Below are 26,978 nucleotides of genomic sequence, written 5' to 3'. Positions count from 1 at the left end.
AAGCTACTTAGATATAACAGCATCATCATTAACTAATCTGAACATATTTCAGCAGGATACAGTTTTTTGAGAAACATAGAAAGCAGTGTTATGTGAATGCTTCTCAAAAGTTACATATAAAATCTCAAGTTTTACTGAAATTTAAAACCCTACCTTTAAATGTAAATCAGGATGTAAAGGCTAAAGTGTTCTGGATTGATAAATGATCTTGCTCTGAGTTTTAGAAAGGTTAAGCTTCATGCCCCAAAGGCTTCTCCATTCATGAATGTGTGCCAGATTTCTACTTATGGATTCTGCAACCACAAACTAAGATGCAGAGAAAGAACAATAGCTAGAAGAGTAGCTCAGTGTATGCAATCAAGTTGTTCTCCAGACCTTGACACCATGTCAGTAGTATAGATAATAAAATAGGAATGGTCCATTACCAATACTATGAAGTTTCCTGAAATGCCATTACAAAAACTACTATACTGGCCATCAACACAAGCCCTCAGGACTTTGTCAATTAAAAATTCATTATTATTATTACTTTTTTTTTCTATCACAGTCATCCTATTCTACCATGTGGTTTTTATAGTGTGGGGTTCCAGGTTGCATCCTGCCTCCTTCGGAGTCCATCACTTTTCTCACTATGTGCACTGTTTCTAGTAGCACACTCTTCTGCATGGGTGCTGGAGCTAATTCGGCATCTAGTTTTTCCAGATTCCTTTTCAGGCATCTTGGGATCGTGCCTGTGTTCCTACGACTATGGGTACAATTTCCACTGGTATATTCCATATCCTTCTGATTTCTATTTTCAGGCCTTGAGACTTTTCAATTTTTTCTCTATCTTTCTCATCTACTCTGGTGCCCTATGGTACTGCAACATCAATGAGTGTTACTTTCTTCTTGATTTTGTCAATCAACGTCACATCTGGTCTACTGGCACATATCACCCTACCTGTTCTGATACATAGTCCCAGAGGATCTTTGCCTGATCATTTTCTATCACTCCCTCAGGTTGGTGTCTGTACCACTTATTACAGCAAGCTAGCTGGTGTTTCTTGCAAAGGCTCCAGTGGTGGTCTTTTGCTGCTGAATCATGCCTCTTTTTGTACTGGTTCTGTGCAAGTGCCAGACAATCACTTGCTATGTGGTTTATGGTCTCATCTTTCATACTGCACTTCCTGCATATGGGTGAGATGTTATTTCCATTTATTGTTCTTTAGACATATCTGGTTCTTTGGGCCAGACCTTATGCCGCTGTTAGCATACCTTCTCTTTCCTTCTTGAGTTCTCCCCTCTGTAGCCATTGCCATGTTTCATCGCTGGCCAGTTCTTTAGTCTGTCTCATGTAAGGTCCATGCATTGGTTTGTTGTGCCATTCCTCTGTTCTGTTTTTCTGTATATTTCTGGGTCTTTGTCTACTTTTATCAGCCCTTCTTCCCATGCACTCCTTAGCCACTCATCTTCACTGATTTTCAGATATTGCCCCAGTGCTCTGCTCTTGATGTTGACGCAGTCCTCTATTCTATTCTTAAGAGTCCCTTCCTTTTGTGTTATGCATAGTCTGTCTGTATTTGCTTTTGGGTGTAGTGCTTTGTGTATTGTCACGTGTTTCCTAGTTTTCTGGTCTAAGCTGCGGAGTTCAGCCTTCGTCCACCCCTCTACTCCTGCACTATCTGATTACTTGTACTGCCCTTATGTGTATGGCTTTCGTCATGTTTCTGGTGTTGAGTTTTGACTTGAGTATCGCCTTAAGTCTCTACATATATTCTTTCCTGATCATGTCCTTCATCTCTTGGTATTTTAGATACTCTCCTTCTATTATCCCCAGTTATTTGTATCCTATCTCATCTATGTGTCTGATGCTATTGCCGTCTCGTAGCTTTATCCCTTTATTATTATTATTATTATTATTATTATTATTATTATTATTATTATTATTATTATTATTATTATTATTATTATTATTATTATTATTATTATTATTATTATTATTATTATTATTATTATTATTATTATTATTATTATTATTATTATTATTATTCTTAATTATAAATTATTATTATTTATTATTATTATTATGACAATAAACCCCAATTCATATGGAACAAGCCTACAGGGGCAACTGACTTGAAATTCAAGCTTCCAAAGAATATGGTGTTCATTTAAAAGATACAGAAGATAGTACAAAATAAAGAAAGACAAGAACAGTCATTAAAGAAAAAAATAAATTAATAAATAAACAAACTGCCATACATCCCTAGTATAGATAAAATGGGAAAGGTCATGAACCTTACCTTACCGAACACCTGAAATGACTAAAAAAGCTACTATACTGGCCATCAGCACAAGCTCTCAGAGCTCTGTCGATTAAAAATTCATTATTATTATTATTATTATTATTATTATTATTATTATTATTATTATTATTATTAATTATTATTATTATTGAGAAGATAAACCCCTGTTCATATGGAACAAACCTAAAAGGGCCACTGACTTGAAATTCAAGTTCCCACAGAAAATGGTGTTCATTTAAAAGATGTTACAGAACATAATAAATACAGAAAAAGAGATCAGTTATTAGAAAAGAAAATGAAAGATAAATTAATCAAATATAGATAAAATATAAATATTATTACAATAAAAGATGAAAAGTTTTAGGGTAATAATGCACTGTATCTTTGCCTACACTTTTGAGATTCTAATTGCATAACATTCACAAGGAGACTCTTCCACAGTCCAGTGGTGTGAGGAATAAAAGACCTCTGGAGCTGAGAAATTCAACAGTGTGGCATATTTACTGTGTAGTAGTGTTGCTGTTCAGAAAATCTGGTCACTCTCAGCAGGAAAAGCAGATCAGGGATCAATTGATGGTCCAAGTCATAACTGCTAGTGTTAGGATACAGAACCCTACCAACATAAACCACTCTATCTAAAAGAGATAAATAGAATATTAAGAAGAGATCCACCAATTCCCAATAATCACTGCTTGTAGATAAGTGCTTCATGATTCACACAGTCAAAGGTTGCATTAAAATCTAAACCGGACATGTGTGCCTCTGCACCTTCATTAAGAGCACTCTGCAAGACAGTACAGTATAACCCCAGTCCTCGACCACACCAGAACTCTACGTAATCAGATTCTGACCCAAAATTTCAAGTAAAATTTGCTTTTCGAAGAAAAAACCAGAATCTGACCTAATAAACCATGTGATATTCGTAAACAAAGTGTTTCGTGTTTCAGTCAGTCGGCACTAGTTGGTGTTGTTCCCAGGCGTCATTTAAACCCCACTTAGCTGTGCTTCAGTGTTTTGATGTATTTCCTTAGTTTTTGTGGCTTTTTTATACTGTATTTTGATAAAAACATGGGTCCCAAGAAAGCCATTGCAGACAAGCAGAAAAGGAAAACAGTAGGAACCACAACTGAACTTAAAAAAGAGATTACTGAAAAGTATGACAGCAGCATTCGTGTGACTGAGTATAGCATCATAGTTTAAGCTACCAAGATCCATCATAAATACACTTTTAAAGCACAAAGAGGCATTAAAAAGTACTAGTGTTTCTAAGGTGGTTACGAGTTCAACAAAACAGAGGCCTCCCATAATAAATTAAATAGAAAAATTGTTGTTAGTATGGATAAACGAAAAACAGATTGCTGGTGATAGTGTTTCAGAGACAGTACCGTGTTTGCTGTCATAGAAGACGGACCCTCGCATATAAAAAGAAATTTTAAAGAGATTCCGTAGGGAAAAAATGTATGATTCTGTGCATGAAATACAGTGAGGTACCCTTTCCCGAGATTAACAAAAGAAAAACAAGATAATAAAATAACTGTACATCTGCCAAGCCTTAGAGTCCTAAATAATCTCTCTCTCTCAAAGATACTGCTAATTTAAGTCTCTAACCAACAGGCATTAGTACATATGCACACAATGTGTGAACCAACAATTTTGCACTCAAAGTAATGAGAAGGAATTCATTCTATTCTTCATATAATCAGTAAAACACACACACTATTAAAAACTAAGTTGTTTATAAAACACACTCACTCACATCATTGACAGCTTCACATGCGTAAAACATTCTTTCTCTGATTACAGCTAAAACCTAATTGGCTGGCTGGTTGCCATGGTGACCTGTTAGCCAATGACAGCCCTCTACTTCTGTTCTATTTATAGACATTTCAATCACAAATTGTGTATACAGCACTAAGTTTGAACACTGCCATTAAAGTGATTATTTGACTGCTGATGGCAAAGATTACTCAATAATTTGCTTTATATAATTATTTTTTCATGAAAACAAAAATTGAACAATAATTTTACCGTTAATAGTGGTATGAAAAATTCCACACAGTCTATCATAACGATGCGTCATCACTTGCAAATCCTGTTCCCAGACCATCATCAGATTTACAACAGCAAACTGATGACGACGTTACGTAACAATAAAGAACGACCCTCTCCAAGATCAATATGATGAAATGTATTTTATAGTCTTACTTATAGTTAAAATTTACAAGTTGAATTACAATTACTTTGATAAAATGTGTTTTATAGTCTTACTTATTGTTAAAATTTACAAGTTGAATTGCAATTACCTTGGTCATGTACATTTTTACGTTTTACAGAATGTTTTTGTTGAAAGAAAGTGTTATTGTACATATGGTCTTAATTGTCCCACTATTTTATTATTGATGAGCTTAGTTATCTCACATTCATTTAATAGTACATTACAGTAATATAAATAATAATGACGATGAATAATATCATGAAAAAACATGAAAGGAAAAAATATGTTTTTAATGCAGAAGTGATGTTTAATTATGCTCCTGACCCCACAGTTCCGAAATTTGAACAATTCCAAAAACCGAAACACATCTGGCCCCGAGGATTTCGAATAAAGGATTGTGTATCTTATTGTGAGGTTAATATACATACAGTATTCCAGTACACCCTGTATGAAATTTACCATAATTACGTAAGCAACATTTATGTTACCACGACAGGCCACTAGGGTGGCGTAATGGTTTGTTTACATCCACTCATGGCAAGTGGCTAAAAGGCAAACTGCCAATGTATCTAAACAATTTTTCCTAAGTTTGTGATAAGACATAATTCAGCTTGTTTTCAGTATTTTATTAACCCTTAAACGCCTACTGGACGTATCATACGTCAACTAAAATTGTCTGTTGGGTGTCAAGTGGATGTACTGTATGTCGACTACAAAAAATTTCAACCTTCGGTCAACTTTGACTCGACCGAAATGGTCGAAAAACTCAATTGTAAGCTAAAACTCTTACATTCTAGAAATATTCAATCATGTACCTTCATTTTGCAACAAATTGGAAGTCTCTAGCACAATATTTCGATTTATGGTGAATTTTGAAAAAACTTTTTCCTTACGCCAGCGTGTAACTCGGCCGAAAATTTCAGAAATTCTTTCGTCATTTTGTCATAATTTTGCACTGTTTTATATTAGCCATTACATAAAGTTTTATATATGAAAATGTGTGCAATTTCATGTAAAATACAGCAAAATACAACCCATGGTTGTAGCTTTTATCAGTTTGGAAATATTTTCATATAAACCACGATAACTGCCAAAATTTCAACCTTCAGTCAACTTTGACTCGACCAAAATGGTAAAAAAACGCAATTGTAAGCTAAAACTCTTACATTCTAGTAATATTCAATCATTTACTTTTATTTTGCAACAAATTAGAAGTCTCTAGCACAATATTTTGATTTATGGTGAATTTTTGAAAAAAAACTTTTTCCTTACGTCCGCGCCAGACATTCTTTCGTCACGTCATAATGTTTGCACCGTTTTATATTAGTCGTTACATAAAGTTTTATATATGGAAATGTGCGCAATTTCATGTAGAATACAACAGAAAATAACTCATGGTTGTAGCTTTTATCAGTTTTGAATTATTTTCATATAAATCACGATAACTGCCAAAATTTCAACCTTCGGTCAACTTTAACTTGACCGAAATGGTCAAAAAATGCAATTATAAGCTAAAACTCTTACATTCTAGTAATATTCAATCATGTACCTTCATTTTGCAATAAATTGGAAGTCAATAGCACAATATTTCGATTTATGGTGAATTTCTGAAAAAAAAAAAAACCTTTTTCCTTACGTCTGCGTGCGGTAACTCGGCCGAACATCTCAGAAATTCTTTCGTCACGTTGTCGTAATGTTTGCATCGTTTTACATTAGTCGTTACATAAACTTTTATATTTGAAAATGTGCGCAATTTCATGTAGAATACAACAGAAAATAGCTCATGGTTGTAGCTTTATCAGTTTTGAAATATTTTCACATAAATCATGATAACTGCCAAAATTTCAACCTTGGTCAACTTTAACTCGACCGAAATGGTCAAAAACGCAATTGTAAGCTAAAACTCTTACATTCTAGTAATATTCAATCATTTACCTTCATTTTGCAATAAAATGGAAGTCTCTAGCACAATATTTCGATTTATGGTGAATTTTTGAAAAAACATTTTCCTTACGTCCGCTGTGTAACTTTCGGCGAACATCTCAGAAATTCTTTAAATCACGTTGTCGTAATATTTGCACAGTTTTATATTAGTCGTTACATAAAGTTTTATATATGAAAATGTGTGCAATTTCATGTAAATACAACAGAAAATAACTCATGGTTGTAGCTTTTATCAGTTTTGAAATATTTTCACATAAATCACGATAACTGCCAAAATTCGACCTTCGGTCAACTTTTTCGACCGAAATGGTTGAAAAACGCAATTGTAAGCTAAAACTCTTACATTCTAGTAATATTCAATCATTTACCTTCATTTTGCAATAAAATGGAAGTCTCTAGCACAATATTTCGATTTATGGTGAATTTTTGAAAAAACATTTTCCTTACGCCCGCTGTAACTCGGCCGAACATCTCAGAAATTCTTTCATCACGTTTGTCGTAATATTTGCACCGTTTTATATTAGTCGTTACATAAAGTTTTATATATGAAAATGTGTGCAATTTCATGTAAAATACAACAGAAAATAACTCATGGTTGTAGCTTTTATCAGTTTTGAAATATTTTCATATAAATCCCGATAAATAGAAAAAATTCAACTTTCGGTCAACTTTAACTCGACCGAAATGGTCGAAAACTGCAATTGTAAGCTAAAACACTTACAGTCTAGTAATATTCAATCAATTAGCTTCATTTTTCAACAAACTGGAAGTCTCTAGCACAATATTTCGATTTATGGTGAATTTTTTATAAAAACATTTTTTTACGTCCACGCGTTACGAATTCGTGCATCATTTTGTGATAATATTTTCTCTGTGTTGCTTTGATCGTTTTACAATTTGTTATATACCAAAATCATTGCAATTTAGTGTACAATACAAAGAAAAACAAAATAACCCGTTAGCTTTAACCGTTTTGCTCACAGCGCGATTTGTATAAAATTATATATGAAAAATGTTTTTCGCGCTGTCATATATTTCAATATTTATATATGATGATATTTTTTTTCATTTCTGATGGTTGCATACTAAACTTCAGGCAATGACAAAAAAAGGAGCCAAAAATTAACTCTTAATCTTAAAAACTAAGCGTGCTGTGATTTTTAAAAAAAAAACTTTTTTTTCCGCTTCGGCGCTAACTCCCGAACGCCGCCGGCATACGGGAGACGTTTTTGTAAATAGAGGCTCGGCGTTTAAGGGTTAATTTACTTATAATAATTAGGCTTGTTTTTGAATTTTTATCATTAGCAACAACTTTTGTTACTACCCAGTGTAGAACAGTACCTTGCCTAGCCTAGGCTACGGCAATCAGTTTCCCATCGGTAGCCTAATACGGCTGCATCGGACATACGGCAGTTTTTTTTATACAGTATACAGGCAGTCCCCAGTTATCGGTGGGGGTTCCGTTCTGAGGGTGTGATGATAACCGAAAATCGCCGCTAACCAAAAATCAGCGATTTTCAGCACTTTTTCGGCAATTTTCGGGGCTTATTGGTGCCAAAGGCGCTGATTTTCGGTTATTGGCGCCTCTGAAGGTACTGCTCCATGACCATAGCCCAGGTATTGTGTGTCTCCAGGAAACTAAGCTTGGAAGTACACAATATAATCCCGGGTTAAATTACAGCATATATAATTCTCTACCACCAATTGGAGATAGATCTAAGGGAGATGCAACAATTATTGAGCAAAGTTGTTGTAACACTCCTTGCTGTCAATTAATACTCATCTCCAAGCTGTAGCAGTAACTATCATTTTAGACAAGCAAAACACAGTTTGCTCCATCTATCTTCCTCCTGACTTGGATTTCACTTATAACGATATTCATTTACTGATCAATCAGCTTCCTACTCCTTTCCTCCTCCTCAGAGATTTTAATACTCACAACCCCATATGGGGTGGGAACACGGCAGATGCCATGGGTAGGATGTTGGAGGGTACTATGGATGGTCACAATACTTAATAATGGAGCCATGACTTACCATAACATCTACTCCAATACTTATTCGGCTACTGATCTGAGCTTTTGCTCATCTATTGTTCACATTGATCAAGAATGGTTGGTAAATGAATATCCAAATGGGAGTGACCGCTTCCCAAGTCATATAAAATCAGTTAAGAATCAGCCCTCTGAGCCACCACCTAAATGGAAGGTAGATGAAGCAGGCTGGAAGAAATTTAGCGAGTCTGTTCTCATGGACAAGAATGTAAAATCATTTCTATCCATCTCAGAGGCATATAATTATTTAAATGACATTATCATCAACAGTGCAATTGCCTCTATTCCATCAACAAAAGGGAAGCCCTCTAGACCAGCAGTTCCTTGGTGGAACAAAACTTGCAGTAGTATGCGAAAGATCACTAGAAAATGCTACAAAAAATATAAGATGAGTGGAACTGCCCAAGCCAATGTTACTTACCAATGTGCTGTGCCAAGCAAAATAAATATTTTAAAAAAGCAAAAAGAGAGTCTTGGATGTACTACATTTTTGGCATTAGCTCAAAAACACCATCCAAAATGATTTGGAAGAAAATTAAAAAACTAAATGGCAGGTTCGTCCCTGAACCTCTGTCTACCCTTCAAACAAATGGTGACCTAATCACACAACCAGAAAGGGTCGTAGAAAAATTAGGAGAGCATTTCTCGAGAATATTAAGTAGTGAGAACTATTCTGTAGAATTCCAAGACATTAGAAATGCCCAGATTTCTCTTGATTTAAGTGAAAATAACTTTGAACCATATAATGCAAAATTTACACTGCAGGAACTCAAAGATGCCTTGCAGCATAACAAACCATCAGCCCCTGGTGAAGATAAAATATTTTATGAAATGCTGAAACATCTCCCAGAAAAGTCAAAGAAATTTCTTTTAGATATAATAAATGAAATCTGGGAAACTGGTATTATTCCTAAGAGCTGGAAATTATCATTAATCCTCCGTATGAAGAAACCAAACAAGGATCCTGCTTTTCCCAGCAGCTACAGACTTTTATGGCACTTAGAAACAAATAAATTGCTTTCTCCGCTCCAGTTTGGCTTTAGGAAAACTAGATCTACTTTAGATCCTTTGCTCAGGCTCTCAAAAAAAAATACAACAAGGTTTTGTTAAACAGAGCCAAAAGATAGGAGTTTTCTTTGATTTGGAAAAGGCATATGACACCACATGGCATTTTGGTATTATAAAAAGGTTGTATAAGATGGGAATTAAAGGAAAAATTATCAGATTTATAAATTTGTTTTTATCAGAAAGATATATAAAGGTGAGAGTTGGGAATCTTGTATCTCAACCTTTCTTACAAGAAGAGGGAGTTCCTCAGGTTAGTGTCCTTGGTGTCACCCTATTTGCTATTGCCATTAACCCTCTAACGATGAGCCTCTATTTACAAAAGTGTCTGTCGTATGCCAGCGGCGTTCAGGAATTAGCGCCGAAGCGGAAAAAAATTTTTCAAAAAATCACAGCACGCTTAGTTTTTAAGATTAAGAGTTCATTTTTGGCTCCTTTTTTTGTCATTGCCTGAAGTTTAGTATGCAACCATCAGAAATGAAAAAAAATATCATTATCATATATAAATATTGAAATATATGACAGCGCAAAAAATTTTTTCATATATAATTGTATACAAATAGCGCTGTGAGCAAAACGGTTAAAGCTAACAAGTTATTGTTTTTTCTTTGTATTGTACACTAAATTGCAATGATTTTGATATATAACAAATTGTAAAACGATCAAAGCAACACAGAGAAAATATTATCACAAAATGATGCATGAATTCATAACACGCGGACGTAAAAAAAAAGTTTTTTAAAAAATTTCACCATAAATCGAAATATTGTGCTAGAGACTTCCCGTTTGTTGCAAAATGAAGGTAATTGATTGAATATTACTAGACTGTAAGTGTTTTAGCTTACATTGCAGTTTTCGACCATTTCGGTCGAGTTAAAGTTGACCGAAAGTAGAATTTGTTCTATTTATCGGGATTTATATGAAAATATTTCAAAACTGATAAAAGCTACAACCATGAGTTATTTTTTTTTGTATTCTACATGAAATTGCGCACATTTTCACATATAAAACTTTATGTAACGACTAATATAAAACGGTGCAAACATTACGACAAAGTGACGAAAGAATTTCTGAGATGTTCGGCAGAGTTACAGCATAAACGTAAGGAAAAGTTTTTTTAAAAATCACCATAAATCGAAATATTGTGCTAGAGACTTCCAGTTTGTTGCAAAATGAAGGTACATGATTGAATATTACTAGGTTGTAAGAGTTTTAGCTTACAATTGCGTTTTTCGATCATTTCGGTCGAGTTAAAGTTGACCGAAGGTTGAAATTTTGGCACTTATCATGATTTACAGTAATACTTCGATCTCACACGATTCGAGTTGCGCGAATTCACACACACATGAACTTTTCACTGGAACCTAACTAATGGGCATACACGATTTTTTCACAGACACACGAAATTCTCAAGAAACCCTGCAGAAGTGGGTGTTTAATTTTTGAAGTAATTTACAAGTTTTCATGCTTTTACGTGTAAAATCTGTATGAAAAATGCATTTCATTCTTTTATGTGTAAAATCTGTATGAAAAATGCATTTCATGCTTTTGTGTGTAAAATCTGTACGAAAAATGCATTTCATGTTTTAATGTGCAAAATCTCTATGAAAAGTGCATTTCATGCTTTCATGTATAAAATCTCTATGAAAAATGCATTTCATGCTTTCATGTGTACAATCTGTATCGAAAATGTATTATTTTTATTTTTGTACATGCATAAATATGATGCAAAGGTAATTTCAGCACATTCACTTAGTATACTTTTACAAGATGTGATACCCATTTGCAAAGTTACTGCACTTTTCAAAGATGATACCCCTGCAGAAAATGCTTGTTTAATGTTTGAAGTACATTTATAAGTTTTCATGCTTTTAACTGTAAAATCGATATGGAAAATTTACTTTTATATTTCTGTACATAAATATCATACAAGTATTATGTCCATTTGCAAAGTCTTTGTCACAAGGACTTTACATGCCCTTGAGATGAGGTTGTTCAGTCACGCTCATTTGATAAAATGAATTCGTTAATGTAATATCAGAGATGTAACTAAGAGTTGTATAAGTGTCATTCTTTGAAAATTACTCTGTTCACCTCGGAGAAAAGTGCTGGTGCAATCTGTATGTGCATGTAATTACAGCACGTTCAGTTGGTGTACTTTTACAAGATGTGATACCCTTAGTTACTGCATTTTTCAAAGATGATATCCCTGTAGAAAGTGTGTATAATTTTTAAGTTTTCGTGTTTTTAGGTGTAAAATCAGAATGCGATACAAAAGCAGTACAGTTACTTTCTCTCTCTCTCTCTCTCTCTCTCTCTCTCTCTCTCTCTCTCTCTCTCTCTCTCTCTCTCTCTCTCTCTCTCTCTCTCTCTCTCATTCGTAGTTAGCGCTCAAACATACTTTTACAACTTATTATTTCTCTGTACGTCATTACCTGTACAGTATATAATTTTAAATTGATTGAATTTTACCTGTACAGTACTACCTTCTACGAACATTATGTACATGTTTTCGATATTTTATGGAATTGTACTTTTGTTGACTGACACATGATGTTTTGCCTAGTAACTCAAAGAAAACGGCTTTTACTCTAAGTGACAAAGAAAACGGCATCCCATGAATTAGGGGTAACATTAGTATACGTACGCACCTACTGTAAATGCGCTATTATGAAACTGTGCAGTACTCAATTTTTATGTCAACCATTTACTGTATGTCATTTTTAAGGGTAATAAGCTAAATTTTAAATAAAATTACACTATCTTTAATTCATTTAAAAGTTAGCTTAATACTGTAGGAGCATGATTAGGGTCATATTTAGTACTTAAACTCTGGAAATAAACATTTATTAGCATTTTTAAAGACCATGCCAAACTTACGCGAAAATTCACCTTGCACGAGGGGCTCCGGAACCTAACCTCGCGTAATTTCGAGGTATATCTGTATATGAAAATTTTTCACAACTGATAAAAGATACAAAAGTTAAGTATACCTTAGTCTTACCAGACCAATGAGCTGATTAACAGCTCTCCTAGGGCTGGCCCGAAGGATTAGACTTATTTTACGTGGTTACTTAGCAACGGGACCTACAGCTTATTGTGGAATCCGAACCACATTATAGCGAGAAATGAATTTCTATCACCAGAAATAAATTCCTCTAACTCTTCATCAGCCAGCTCATTTTGGAATTGAACTCCGCCCATCGAGTGACAGTCTGAAGCTTAACATTTCGGCCAACAAAGGGCTGATAAAAGATACAACCATGAGTTATTATCCGTTGTATTCTACATGAAATTGTGCACATTTTCATATATAAAACTTTAAGTAACGACTAATATAAAACGGTGCAAACATTACGACAAAGTGACGAAAGAATTTCCAAGATGTTCGGCAGAGCTACCACGCGCGAACGTAAGGAAAAAAATTTTCTTTTTCAAAAATTCACCATAAATCAAAATATTGTGCTAGAGACTTCCAGTATGTTGCAAAATGAATGTACATGATTGAATATTACTAGAATGTAAGAGTTTTAGCTTACAATTGCGTTTTTCGACCATTTCGGTCGAGTTAAAGTTGACCGAAGGTTGAAATTTTGGCACTTACGTTGATTTATATGGAAATATTTCAAAACTGATAAAAGCTACAACCATGATTTATTTTCTGTTGTATTCTATATGAAATTGCGCACATTTTCACATATAAAACTTTATGTAACGACTAATATAAACTGGTGCAAACATTACGACAAGGTGATGAAAGAATTTCTGAGACATTCGGCAGAGTTACCTTGCAAGGACGTAAGGGAAAAGTTTTTTCAAAAATTCACCATAAATCGAAATATTGTTCTAGAGACTTCCAATTTGTTGCAAAATGAAGGTACATGACTGAATATTATTAAAATGTAAGAGTTTTAGCTTACAATTGCGTTTTTCGACCATTTCGGTTGAGTTAAAGTTGACTGAAGGTTGAAATTTTGGCACTTATTGTGATTTATATGGAAATATTTCAAAACTGATAGAAGTTACAACCATGAGTTATTTTCTGTTGTATTCTGCATGAAATTGCGCACATTTTCATATATAAAACTTTATGTAACGACTAATATAAACTGGTGCAAACATTATGACAAAATGACCAAAGAATTTCTGAAATTTTCAGCCGAGTTACCACGCGGACGTAAGGAAAAAGTTTTTTTTCAAAAATTCACCATAAATCGAAATATTGTGCTAGAGACTTCCAATTTGTTGCAAAATTAAGGTAAATGATTGAATATTACTAGAATGTAAGAGTTTTAGCTTACAATTGCATTTTTCGACCATTTTGGTCGAGTCAAAGTTGACCGAAGGTTGAAATTTTTTGTAGTCTACGTACGGACGTCCACTCGGCACCCAACAGACAATTTTAGTCAACATATGATACATCCAGTCGGCGTTTAAGGGTTAATGAAGTATTAGAAAAGATATCATCACCAGTAAAAGGCTCTTTGTTTGTAGGTGTTTTGGCTCTGTATTGCACAGGATATGATGCAGTATCTACTAGCAGGTTCATGCAAAGAGCCATCAATAAACAATAAAATAAGCAAGTGGGCTAATGAGCAAGGATTTCGATTTTCCGAATCTAAAACTGTCGCTGTTTGGTTCTGCAGGCGCCGAAGTAAGGAAACTATTCCAACTCTTACCTTAAATGGAATTATTTTACCTTACTCTACTGACGTAAAATTTTTAGGAATGGCTTTGATGAAAAGCTCACTTAGAATAATCATATTGACCAGTTAAAAGTGAAGTGAAGAGATCACTAAATATTTTAATTGGGGTGCTGATAAGAAATCATTTTTAAGGCTTTACAATGCAGTATGCTTATCTAAGTTAGACTATGGCTGCCAAGTATACTCATCTGCTTCAAAGACTAAGCTTAAGGAATTGGATGTTGTGCATAATATGGGGCTAAGGATCTGCACTGGCGCTTTTTGAACTTCACCCATTGAAAGTATTTATGTAGACTCCCATCAGCTACCACTGGACTTAAGGAAGCATGAGCTAGGTCTGAGATACACCAAGCGGCTGAAAAGTTCAAAGGAGAATCCTTTTGAGATCTTAAAACAGTGTGACTCAAGTCTTTTTGGATCTAGATCTTCAATACCATTTCAAATCAAACAGCTCGGTGAAATGGAGGATGAAAGTATAAAAATGCAGAAGATCCTACAAGTTAAACATCCTGCTATCCCTCCATGGTTTATTCCAGCAATAGATGTCTGCATTAAAGACAGAGAAGAAAGATCGTCAAGAAGAAGAAGTCGGAAACAAGTTTTTGGAACATGATGAGAGGCATATAAATGACAGGAAAATCTATATTGACGGATCAAAATCAGGATGTGCAGTGGTGTGTGAGGGGGAATCATACATAAAAAAGTTATGACTACTCATCCATATTCACTGCTGAAGCAACAGCTATAGTTGATGCTTTAAATCTTGCATCTGATAAGATTTTTAAAATCCACAGTAATATATAGTGACTCAAGGAGTGTTTTAGAAGCCCTAAAGAAGTTTAACCCTACCCATCCCTTAATTTAAAAGGCTCAGGAATGGCTTTTTCATCTTTCTGTTCACCACAAATCAGTAAAGTTTTCTTGGAGTCCTGGGCACATTGGTCTAGAAGGGAGCGAACTGGCTGATAGTAAAGCAAGGATGCTGCAAGATATGACTTCTTAACCAATAAGGTGCCACATTTGGATATGCATCCAGTTATCAGGTGATACATTCATATGAAATGACAGCAGAGATGGACTTCCCCCAGTTTATCAACAAATAGGAAGTACAGAAACATTAGAAAAGGTACTGATTTTTGGAGATCGGGTTTTAATTGTAACAAGATTTGAGGTCATCCTCACACGGCTTAGGATTGGCCATACCCGCTTCACCCACAGCTACATTTTAGAGGGAGCCAGTGCCCCAGTTTGTGCTCACTGTGATGGTCAGCTACCTGTTGAACACATGCTGGTGCACTGTCCTAAATCTAAGGTGGATAACCATATGGGTTATCTGAAAGAATCTGGTTATTTTAATGAGATATGATCTTAGTATATTTAATAAAGATTTTAGTCATATTTATTTTATATACTAAGTATATATTTTAAATATAAAAGTTTAATATATATTTATTTTTTGTTGGTTTTATCTAATATCATTCTTCACTTTTTACACTCATTTTTAACACTGAATTTTACTACTATGTTATCACTCACCTATTCATTATCAATCATATCATTAATTTATATATTTCACCTTCATTACGGCGCTGAATAATCCTGATGGGTTCAAGACCTAGATTTCATAATCAATCAATCAATCAATAAAGGCCCTCTGGAACTGAGAAGTTCGACAGTGTTGCACATTTACTGCATACTGGTGCTGCTGTTCAGCGAATCTGGTTGCTCTCAGCAGGTAAAGGGGATCAGGGATCAATTGTGAATGTGAAAGATCTCTGGTAAAATACAACATATGAAAAATTGACAAGTGACTATCAGTCAATGGTCCAAGTCATAACTGCTATTATTAGGAAACACAAACCTTCCTCCACGAACCACTCTATCTAAAAGAGATAAATCTCTGGCTGAAGCAGACAGCCATCCCAGAGAACAGTATTCTAGTAAAGGATGGAAAAATTACCTATTGCAGTTATAAATATATGAGGCCTTACGAATACAGTAATACCTAACTTTAGTACGGCATTTGCTGAAACTTTTATTGGATGTTTCTCAAAGTTAGATGTCAATTAAAAGTTACACCTAGATTAATTAAAACTTCAGACTCATTCAGCAGAGTTCAATCCATCTCAAGGGGAGGATGGAGTGGAAAGTCTGTACAAGATCTGCTAATCAAAAGTCTTTTCATTTTACTGGAGTTCAACCTTATATACCCCACCAACTACACTATTCACTGATCTGGTCCATGTCCCGATTGATGCTGAGGACAACTTCACTTCTCATAAGTAGAGACTTTACTACATCCACAAGTGTTGCGTCATTGCCTCATCCGCATACTGAACAATCTTGTTTTCCAGGCCAACAACCATATCACTTGTATGCACTAAAGATAACAGTGGACCAAGAACACTACCCTGTGGAACTCCAGACACAATAGTTCCTGATTTGCTAAAGATCTCAAGAACAGTAACTCACTCCTCCCTACCTCTTAAGGAAATCTTGAAGTAATCCTAAAACATATTTAACCACTCCAAGATTCTGAAGTTTATAAATAAGTACTTTGTGATTTACCAAACTGAATGCAGCATTAAAATCTATCTGAATGACTCTGCATGCACTCAAAACACTTATCAAGGTTCTCTTGCAAATGGCATGTCAAGTATAAAAGAGCATCGCATGTACCTAACTGCTTTCTATATGCAAATTGACTATCAGCTAACAATCCTTTAGATTCCACATATATAGTGGCTTAAAAATACGTTTTTCAGCAACTTTGGAGAGCACAGCAAGGTCTGCAGATATGCCATTCTTTGGAACAAGCGCTGCATTACTAAGCTTGCACTCATCCGCAAGATACTACGTCAACATAAAAATCTATAGAATCTACTAATCTTGAGAGACAATGCACTAAAAACCTTTTTTTAAAAAACAAAGGGAAGAAACAATCTGGATCTTCTCCAGTCCAGCTATCAAGATTATGAAGAATTTTCTTAACATCCCTAAAGCAAAATGCAAATTTTGTAAGAATAGGTTCAGTATGTGACAAGTAACAGGGAGGGGGACATCCTCAGCTGACTGCTTAGTTTCAAAAGCTCAATGAAGCAGTTCAGCCTTTTCCCTAGGGTCAGTAACCCATCTACCATCAACTGTTAGTAGTGGTGGAATGGAAGACAAGCCTGACCCAAAGATAGATGATGCCAATTTGGTCCACCAAACATGAGGCTGAGTAATTCCTTCAAGTTTCCCCTTCAAGGAATTATTGTAATTTCTCTTGGCTGTATGGTAAGTTCTATTCACAGTATGGCAAGACTCAACAAAAATGGTGTAATTTTCATATGAATGATTTTGTCTCCATGTATTGAATTTGGTCTGTTTGCCATGGTAAGCTTGTCTACATGTACCATCAAACCATGGCTGGTCACTTGTTCTGAATTCGGTGACCTTTCTATGGACATAAGAAAATGTTAAAACCATGCTGATGTCAAAATTCCTCTTAATACAAAAAGAACATGAAAAGCTTTGGTTCTTGGACAAACTCCTCATCTCAAGGTCATCCATTGTAATCCACTACATCCTACAAGTCGTCCAGATAACCCATCTTACCTAATGCAATATGATATGTTTACCAAGTTATTTGCTTCATGACATGACCCACCAACAAAAACCTAAGCATACCTTCACTAGCATCCTTGGTTCTCCTTCAACAGAGGCAAATGGTTTTTAACCCTTAAGGGAGGGGCTAATTATATATCATGCAACCCCCCAGACCAGGCAAACTTTAAGGTTGGTCAATTTAAGAACAAACACATCAATGGCAAGCAGAAGATATGGAAATGTACATGTTTAAGAAAAAAATTTCTAAAAAATTTTCCCTACCTTCCACAGGAAGTTGACAGTGACTATTTACAACCCTGTGTGGGGTCTCTTTTACAAAACACTCATAAATTTTACCAAGTTATACATGTTTTTTCTAATAATTGATTTTATTTTATTTTGTAAAATTATAATTACAGCTCACACAATATCATAACTGATAAGAACTAAAATCAGTAACAAATTCTGAGCATATTTATTGTAAAATATATACATAAATTTACTGAGATCGGGAGATACAGTAACTTTTTTGGAGGTATACTTGTTTTTGTAATATTTCTTTGCAAAATTACAATTATAACTGACATCATATCATAAAAGATAAGAACTAAAACCAACAGCAATCCCTGGGTATATTTATAAGAAAATAAATAAAAAGACATCAGAGAGAGAGAGAGAGAGAGAGACATTCCCCCTTCAAGTCAAGAACAATACTAATCTGCCTGAGACACCCATGACTGAGCTGAGCTGAATTCTTTAGTTGCCACTACTCATTTATGGGCCGCTGAAGTGATGGAAGCTCTTTCCCGCTCAATACAGCCAAATCGTATGGCGAGTAATATTAATACTTCTCAGAGGGGATCCATCCATTAAGGGTTAAGGAGTGAAGTAAGAGTCCTCCTTGTTCTTGGTTTCTTGGTACAGACTGAAAGTGACATGATGGCAATTGTGCAGCACTCTGATCTCTGCTATCTATAATTTGTGTCTTCAGGAAAAATTCAGTTGCACACAGAAACCAACTGATTTCCACCCAGTAGTTACTTGACTTGACAAGCATCATTAACAACTTTCCTCAAAACGAAAATACCAGTACAAAGGCTGTTCTCAATACAAGGTTAACTAAGGAACAAGAGCCTGAATAAGGCTTCTCAGCATTAAAGAAAGATGCACCCAGGGATCTGTAGACTTTTCTGTTAAAACTGACAACTCCTTGTTGCCCAACAAATGAAAGGAAGTCAGCTATGTCTGGAACAGTGATATTAATCACCTCTATACTCCATTCACAACATCGACAATACCTGTAATATAGCTTTCATTGTGTTTGGTAGAGAATGAGGAGGTAGCCTCAGTTATCTCTGCTGAGACTTTGCTATAAGATCTACAAGAGTGACAGTCAAGTACTGTATCTAGATTTCTGTGAAATGCGCAGAAATAAGGCAGACATAGAAGCTTGCCCCACTTACACAACCTCCTGAGGAGATCTGTCATGTGACAGGTCAGTAAACCACTCCTGCTGAACCAAATGAGGGCCATTAGACTCAACGGAAAGGTCCATGGAGCCTAACTCTGTGTCTATGACAGACCTGATCATAATGAAAGAAGGAAATGGATATACTTCAAGCCTGTTCCAAGATTGCATCAGAACACCTACCTTCCAGATCAGCAGGTGTAAAAGAGGATGGACAACAATTCATTAACATGTGGTTGAGGCTATTTACAAGAATATCCACAAGGGGAGTATCCCATACTTGCCAGAGGACTTCACAAACCTTCAGGTAAACAGACCATTCTGAGGGAAGGGTCTTTTTCTAGCTGAGACCTGACACAATACTGCTCCTTCTGGGGATAAGTCTCAGAATAGTTTCTACAATCCTGTCTCCTACACAGATGAATATCAAGACCGCTAAACAAAAAACTAAACAACATCGTACCTAGTTGGTTCACAAGATGAGGAACTGTAGTGGTGTTGTCTGGCATGGAAACCTACTCTCTCCATGTGACATTTCTCAAAACAAGTTCAACTGCTTTCAGTTCCAGATTTACAATGAAAAGTCTCTCCTGTGATGACCAATTTCCCACTGCTTGAAAATCTGAAAGATGGGCTCCCCCATCCCTGCTTTAATACAACTCTAAAAAGAAGAATCTGCAGGGAATGAGGCAGCTGCAAGGAACTAACATTTCTAAAAAGATCATGTGACCAATTATGACTAACACATAATGGCAGGGGGGTGTGGACCCTAAACACACTTCAGGGTTATAACAAAAATCTCGAAACCTATTCTTCTTTGGGAGAAACAAGCATTCCCATAGCATCCATATCCATGCCCATGTGGGTAGCCGTGGTAACAGTTCAAGATTCCACTTTTCCCATTTGATCTACAGGCTGAGGTCCTGGCACAAACAAAGGAATAGACAACTGTGTTGGTGAAATTCTATCAGGTTCAAGGCCATTGCAAGCCAATTGTCAAGTACTTCAGAAGTCTAATTCCAGTTCTATGGGACCAGGTAGGAACTGGAACACAGTTCTGGTAAATTATTCAGGAGTAGCAGCCAACCCAAGACATATTACTTTAAACTGATATTCACTATCCTCCCAGACAATGTATTGAAACATGCTGGAGGTATGAACAGATGTATGGAATTTGGGGACATAGTTCAAGCACTGTAACACTACGGTCATCTAGCACTACATATGACAAATCGTGAGATAACTTGACATAAAAAGATGAAACACTTTGAAAACCTTTATTTCACTTACTTTCATTAGTTCCCTTATACTCTTTTCATTAGTCATTCATTATACTTACGATTTATGGCAACCTCTTTGCTTATCATCCAATTATACTCATGTGCCAGTGGGTGGGTACAGATTTACAACAAGTAATAACAAATTTTTGTTTACTTTTTGGTCTCTTCTTTTGAGGAATAGCAAAACTCATTTAGGCTTAGTATATTTGTGGATGATGTTATAACCAACATTATTGTTGCAGAGACAAACAAATATGCCAATCAAAATTTTTCAAAAAAGCCTGACTTGAAAAGAGAAATGGCATGTAGGAATCTAACCTTGATACACTTCCTTATTCTGAGCTATGTAAGACTCAGCCTATTTATGAGAAAACTGTTACTAAAATCAAGACATTGTTTACATCTTGAAAAGATGTCACAACTGACAAAAGTCTTGTTATACAAATGGCACTTGGATGGGTACAGTATACAGTATCAACTACTGAAGATGGCTCAGTTCGGAATATTACATGCTCTGTGACTCAAAGTCTGGTTATGTGTGGGTTCAACATATATGCAGGTAAGGGAACTAACTTGGACAATAACTATAGGAACCATCCCGTTTTGTCACAGGTACCAACAATTCTTATGGTGAAACTGGGTCTTCCTAGAGGACAGGCAGAGGCATTGAAATACAAATAAAAAAGATGTCACTATTGTCTGCCATTCACAATGCAGATATGGTGGAAAATGGCACAGATATACAGTACAGTACCATAAAGAAACCTAAAGTTGTTTTGGTCTATAATAATGCAACAGACAAAGTTGAACAGACCCTGATTAACTGGCCATTTCCAAGAAAAAGACAAAAAAGACATTATAAAAAATAATTATTTTTATGATAAAATTACTTTTATAATAAAATAAATTTTTATATATACTTACCCAGAAATTACAAAGCTATTAGTTTTCCACGTACGGCTGCCTCAATTCAAATTTCACGGGTAGCACTTCGATTGCTCAGTGTATGTGCACAAAACTGATCCCTAACGGCAATACTAGGAGTGACTTAGCTAACCAACTCACTCTGTTTTATGCCTAATGTCCATCAGAAGGGAGGAAGGAGGGCTCCGATCACATAATTATTGCTTAAGTACACATAAAACTTTATTTTATTACAAAAATGTCATTTTTACATAAGTGACTTACCCAGTACTTAAATAGCTGATTCCAAAGTGATAGGAGGTGGGACCATGGACATATTCTACTCAAAAACATTAAGTCATGTAATGAATTTGAAATACAAAAGTTGCTACCACTGAAAATAATGCTTGTCGTTTCCTATCAGTTAAGAGAGCTACTGCAGGTGGATACTAGCTCTGGTTGGCACTCAACTTAACTAGTAGTGGCGTGACGGTATAGCCAAGGGTCGACTTCTACTGAGGGGGAACTTTGCAGCTAGGGATGTGCTCCGATGGCTAGCTGGGTGCAGCACCAAAATAAAAACAATAACACTGACACCTAAACTGAAATAAAACCACAACCTATCCACTGAGAGTGGTGGGTGCTCCAGGTATGTTGTACCCCTTGGCTCTCCAAACTCAGCACCTTATTGAAAAAATGAAGAGATAGTAGGAGAACATCCTGTGCTTCCTTCTGCGATGCCATGCCAGACACTAAAAATGGTCTCAAGGTACTGGAAAATTTCGACACTGTTCAAGCTTTCATAAAAATATAGGCAGTCCCCAATTATTGGCTGGGGTTCCGTTCTGACGGCTTGACAATAGCCAAAAATCGCCGATTTTCGGTTATCGGCACCTCTGTTAGGTATGTATTGGCACCAATACCCAATTATCGGCGCCGATAAGCAGAAATCAGCGATTTTTGGCACTGGAAATTGCCGATTTTTGTCGCTAGACAAGCCCCATAAAACCGGATCGCCGATATCAGAGCACGCCGATAACCAGGTACTGCCTGTAGTGAGAAGCAAAGATTGCTTACACTTCTGGTAGGTCAATAGTAGAATGGACGTCAAGAGCATATAGCATCTAAAAACTAAGGAAGTAGAGGCTGTTCTGATGTCCTTAGTTTCACTTCAAGGTAAGTAAAATGCTCCAAAACAAAAACAAAAAATTGAACATCTCAAAAATGAAGTCCATATAAGATGGAGGACAACACGTTTAGACAGAGGAAGAGACGGGTTCTTGCCATAACTCCCTAGATTATAGACGGTCCTCTGATTCTTGTTCAGCTCAGGGAATTCCTGAAAAACTCCAACTGGACAGAGAGCTCTCTATACTACTTCCGAACTGGGGAGCGCTACTGGGCGCTTGTAGCAAGAGCTGGAGCCAAACGAGCTGGGAGCCAGGCAAGCTAGGGGTTTGGGAGCTGGTGGACACTTGGAGCATGAGCTGGCGCCAGAGGAGCTGAATGCCAGGCGAGCTATGAGCTTGGGAGCTGGCGGACACTTGGAGCATGAGTTGGCAGGCTGTAATGTAAAATATTTATAAGTTTTTACTGAGATGGGGAGATGCAGTACTTTTTTGTGAGGTATACATGTTTTTTTCTAATATTTCTTTGCACTTTACTTTGCAAAATTAAAACTATAGCTGAACTACTCACAAAAGATAAGAACTAGAACCAACAGCAATCCCTGGGTATATTTATGAGCAAATAAATAAAAAGATGCCCTGGAGCTACAGAGAGGCAGTACATCCCCCCATGAAATCTCAAGACACACTGATCTACCTCTAGTCCTGTACTGAGCTACTACAGTTGCCATAAGTCATTTATGGCCCACTGAAGTGATATGAACATTTTTCCCGCTAAATTCATCCAAACCCATATGGCGCGCAATATTAATACTCATGAGAGTTAGCCCAGCAATCTCTCAAAACCTGTTATAGTTCCCCATACGATCATGCCCATCCAGTAAGGGTTAAGGATTTACTAAAGAGAGCCATAGTATTCTCAGACATAGGAACCTCAGGATTCTTGACAGTGCAAAATAGGTTCCTATACTGCTTCCTTAATGGTTAAGATGGGATGTATAAAACCTTAGAGCCATAACAGGGCATAAAAGTGGCTTTTTTCCTCAAGAGTAAAGAGTTCTAGAGAGGGGACAGGGAAAACTCTTGGGAGAGCCTTGGCCTTGACAAAATTCTTAGGACGAAAGGATGCCAAAAAAGATAGTTCTGCTCCAGTAAATGAACACCTATTTCCAATAATATTGCTTGTAATTCACTTACTCTTTTGGCTGAAGCCAAGACAACCAGAAAGAGTGTTTTCTGAGAGAGCCTTAAGAGAAGCCTCTCACAGGGGTTCAAAGAAGGGCCTGTATGGTATCTTAAGCCAACGAATAGGTACCATAAAAGTAGCTTATGCATAACCTTCAGTATTGCAGCTGAAATGAGCGAATAGCTTCGCGTAAGTCAATCTCTTCAGAAATACCCAATAGAGAATGCCTTAATGCATAAGCCCACATGGATTTATAGCCTTGATGGAGGAAACAGACAAACCTTTGAAATCTCTCAAGAAGCGTGGCAACTTGATTATATTGTTAATATTGGTATGCAGACAGGAAATATCTCTGGACTTTCACCATGATCTATAAAGCTCCCACTGTACTGAACAAGAAATTAATGGACTTCTCTCCACCATTAGGAAAGAGTCCCTCAGCGACTTAGAAAAGTCTCAAGAGCTGAGGAGCTTGTCGACAGTTTCCATGAGGTTAGACAAAGCATTTTGATATTTCTTTAAAGGTTCCCTGTCCCCACCTGACAAAGCAGATGTCTATAGAAGTAACTGTCTGGGAAGTTCTACTGACATCCAGAAGGACTAGAAACCAATGCTTCCTTAGCCACCAAGGCACAATTAGAATCATGTTATTCCCAGTAACCCTCAACTCTTGAGTACCCCCTTCAACAAAGAAAACGGAAGAAATACCCGAATAGGTTTATCCAATCTTGAACCATAACGTCTACTCCCCAGGCTTTGGGGTCTGGAACTGGGGAGACATACAGCTGGAGACAATGATTCAGCTTCATTGTGAAGAGATCAATGAGAGGTTGCTGAACACTCTCCAAATCGTCTTAAAAACTACAGAGTTAAAGAGTACAGTACCTGTCCTGGACGACTTAATGTCTGCCAAAGCACTCAGTCAACCAGGCACAAACTGGGGCATATGGATAATTTCCTCTCCACTGTCAAAAGGCTAAATCCTTAGTGATGGCTACCCAGGTTTCTGACTTCATGCCCACCTACCTTAGATAAGCCAGAGAAGACATGTCCAAGAAGACAAAAATTACTGTTGGACACTATTCATCCAGGTCTTAGATCCCTTCTATCCGGATAGCCAACTCCTTGTGGTTAAGGTGAAGACTCGCTTCTAAAAGAGAAAACAACCCTGAAGCAACTTGTTTCCTGATAACCACACCCACATCCTTGCCTGAGGCAACTGAGTACAGTGAGAGATCTGGGCTCAGGGACTCTAAGGACTTCCCTGTAAGACGTACTAATATGGACAACCACCAAGAAAACAAAGGGATCAGTTCTTGGCTCAACAGCGCCAACCCATGGTCTGGCCATGTCTCTCTCTCTCTCTGTGTGAGTGCCTCTCAAGTGTAACTAAAGAGATATGTATCATCCAAAGTTAAGCACTTGAAGCTAGCTTCTCCAGAGAAGACATGGCCTAAGAGATACAACCAGCATCAGCAGGCATGCTCCCTGAGGAGAATTCTCTAGTGATTAGTAACAGGTTGTCTACTTAAGCTTGTGTCGGAAAAACCTTGAAAAGAACATAAACAACATGCCCAGGTAGGTCACTCTTTGTGTAGATTCCAAAGATGACTTTGCAACATTTATTAGTAAGCCTAGGGTTTTTATCAAGCCCAGTACAAGCTCTCTTGCCCTTAGGCAAGAAGTGAAGCCATTTGCATTTTATCAAGCCCAGTACAAGCTCTCTTGCCCTTCGGCAAGAAGTGAAGCCATTTGCAAAGGGGATAGCACCCTAGTGGAAACGGGGCATGGAACTCAAGACCAAAACAAAGAGCTCGACATTGGTGTCTTTCACCCAAAGACAGTGTAGGGACTTCCTTGAGAGTTGGTGAAGGGGGCCATGAAAGTACACATCTTTCATGTCCACTGTAAACATCTATGTACCTTTCTCCATGGCGTATAAAGACCGTGGAGGTTGACTCCATGGAAAAAAGGGGAATAGTTGGACACAGGTTGAGCCTGGATATGTCTAGGACTGGGCTCCAACCAAGGTTGGTCATTAGAAACAGGAATAGCCTGTTGTAAAAAGCCTGGCAAAGTAGCAGGTACTGCCTCTAATGCGGCCTTCTCTAATGGAGAAAAGACTTCCTGACTCAACACCTGTCTCTTCTTCTGGGTTGTTCTGTATGACTGAAAGGTTATGAGATGGTTGAAGAGGCAGTGAATTTTTGAGAGAACATTCCTGAAGAACTTCTTTACCCAGGCATCCACAACTAAGTATTCCCACACTCAAGTGAAGTGCCCCAACCTGCCACCCACAGGCACCCGAGGGCTCAAAGAGTTATTCTTTATCAGACTTAGTATTCTTGATATTAGTGGAGAAATTTCACATACCCCCTTTGGGAGAGTGAGATCTGGATCCTTGCTGCCATAAGGGCACTACTTCCTTCCTGAGCCCAGAAAGGAATGAGGGAAATGCATTTATAGTAAGAGTAGGGGAGGAAGAGAAGGAGACTTCCCTTTAGTGGCCTAGGACTGGTGGAGAAAAGCACTATTTCAATTTTCTCTGTCTCTGCAGCTAGAGATGGAAAACTTGTTGTCTATTATCTTTCCAAAGGGATGAGCTGAAACCAGCGATTTTCTGCTAAGGAGAGAATCACTGTTCTCTCATGTGGGCTTTGAGGTTGCTGGTGACATAAGCCATTTCACCTACGACATCAAGAAATGCATTGTCTACGGCAGCAAAAATCCTAAGGGCTTATCAAAAGGATCCCTGTCCCAAGGAGGATGAAGTCCACCAAACTCCTTCAAACACCGTTTTAACAGTGTTCAGCACAATTCACTAAAGTGCACAGCTTCAATGGCATTAGCCAAGCTCTTATACATATTCTTGGCCTCTTGAATCGAGAAGTGCCATTTAACAGATATACTGTAATTATGCCTCTCTTGGCTGGAAAAACATGGACAAAAACAGCCAGATCAGGAGAAAAAGGGAAAAAAATACCCTTCTCAATACACCATAGTCATCCTAGCAGGCAGCAAGGGAGACAAGAGAGAAGACTTAAAAGAAGATTCTCTTAGGCAAAACATTTGCAATCGAGTCAAATCTCCCAAGTACAGAATCTGATAGCTTAAAGGAAGAACTGCAGCTATCTGTCTAAGCACAACTGAACCAA

General features: G+C 36.8%; 1 protein-coding gene across 1 annotated transcript in view; it reads right to left on the bottom strand.

Annotated features, from left to right (window-relative positions):
- The window catches only part of LOC136832819 (rRNA N6-adenosine-methyltransferase ZCCHC4), a 102,827-nt gene that overhangs the window by 46,704 nt on the left and 29,145 nt on the right, over positions 1-26,978 (bottom strand). The window lies entirely within an intron of this gene.

Source organism: Macrobrachium rosenbergii, chromosome 50, assembly GCF_040412425.1.
Source record: "Macrobrachium rosenbergii isolate ZJJX-2024 chromosome 50, ASM4041242v1, whole genome shotgun sequence".
Taxonomy (NCBI): Eukaryota; Metazoa; Arthropoda; class Malacostraca; order Decapoda; family Palaemonidae; genus Macrobrachium; species Macrobrachium rosenbergii.
The sequence above is the reverse complement of the archived record's forward strand: the minus strand, read 5'-3'. Positions and strand labels throughout refer to the sequence as shown.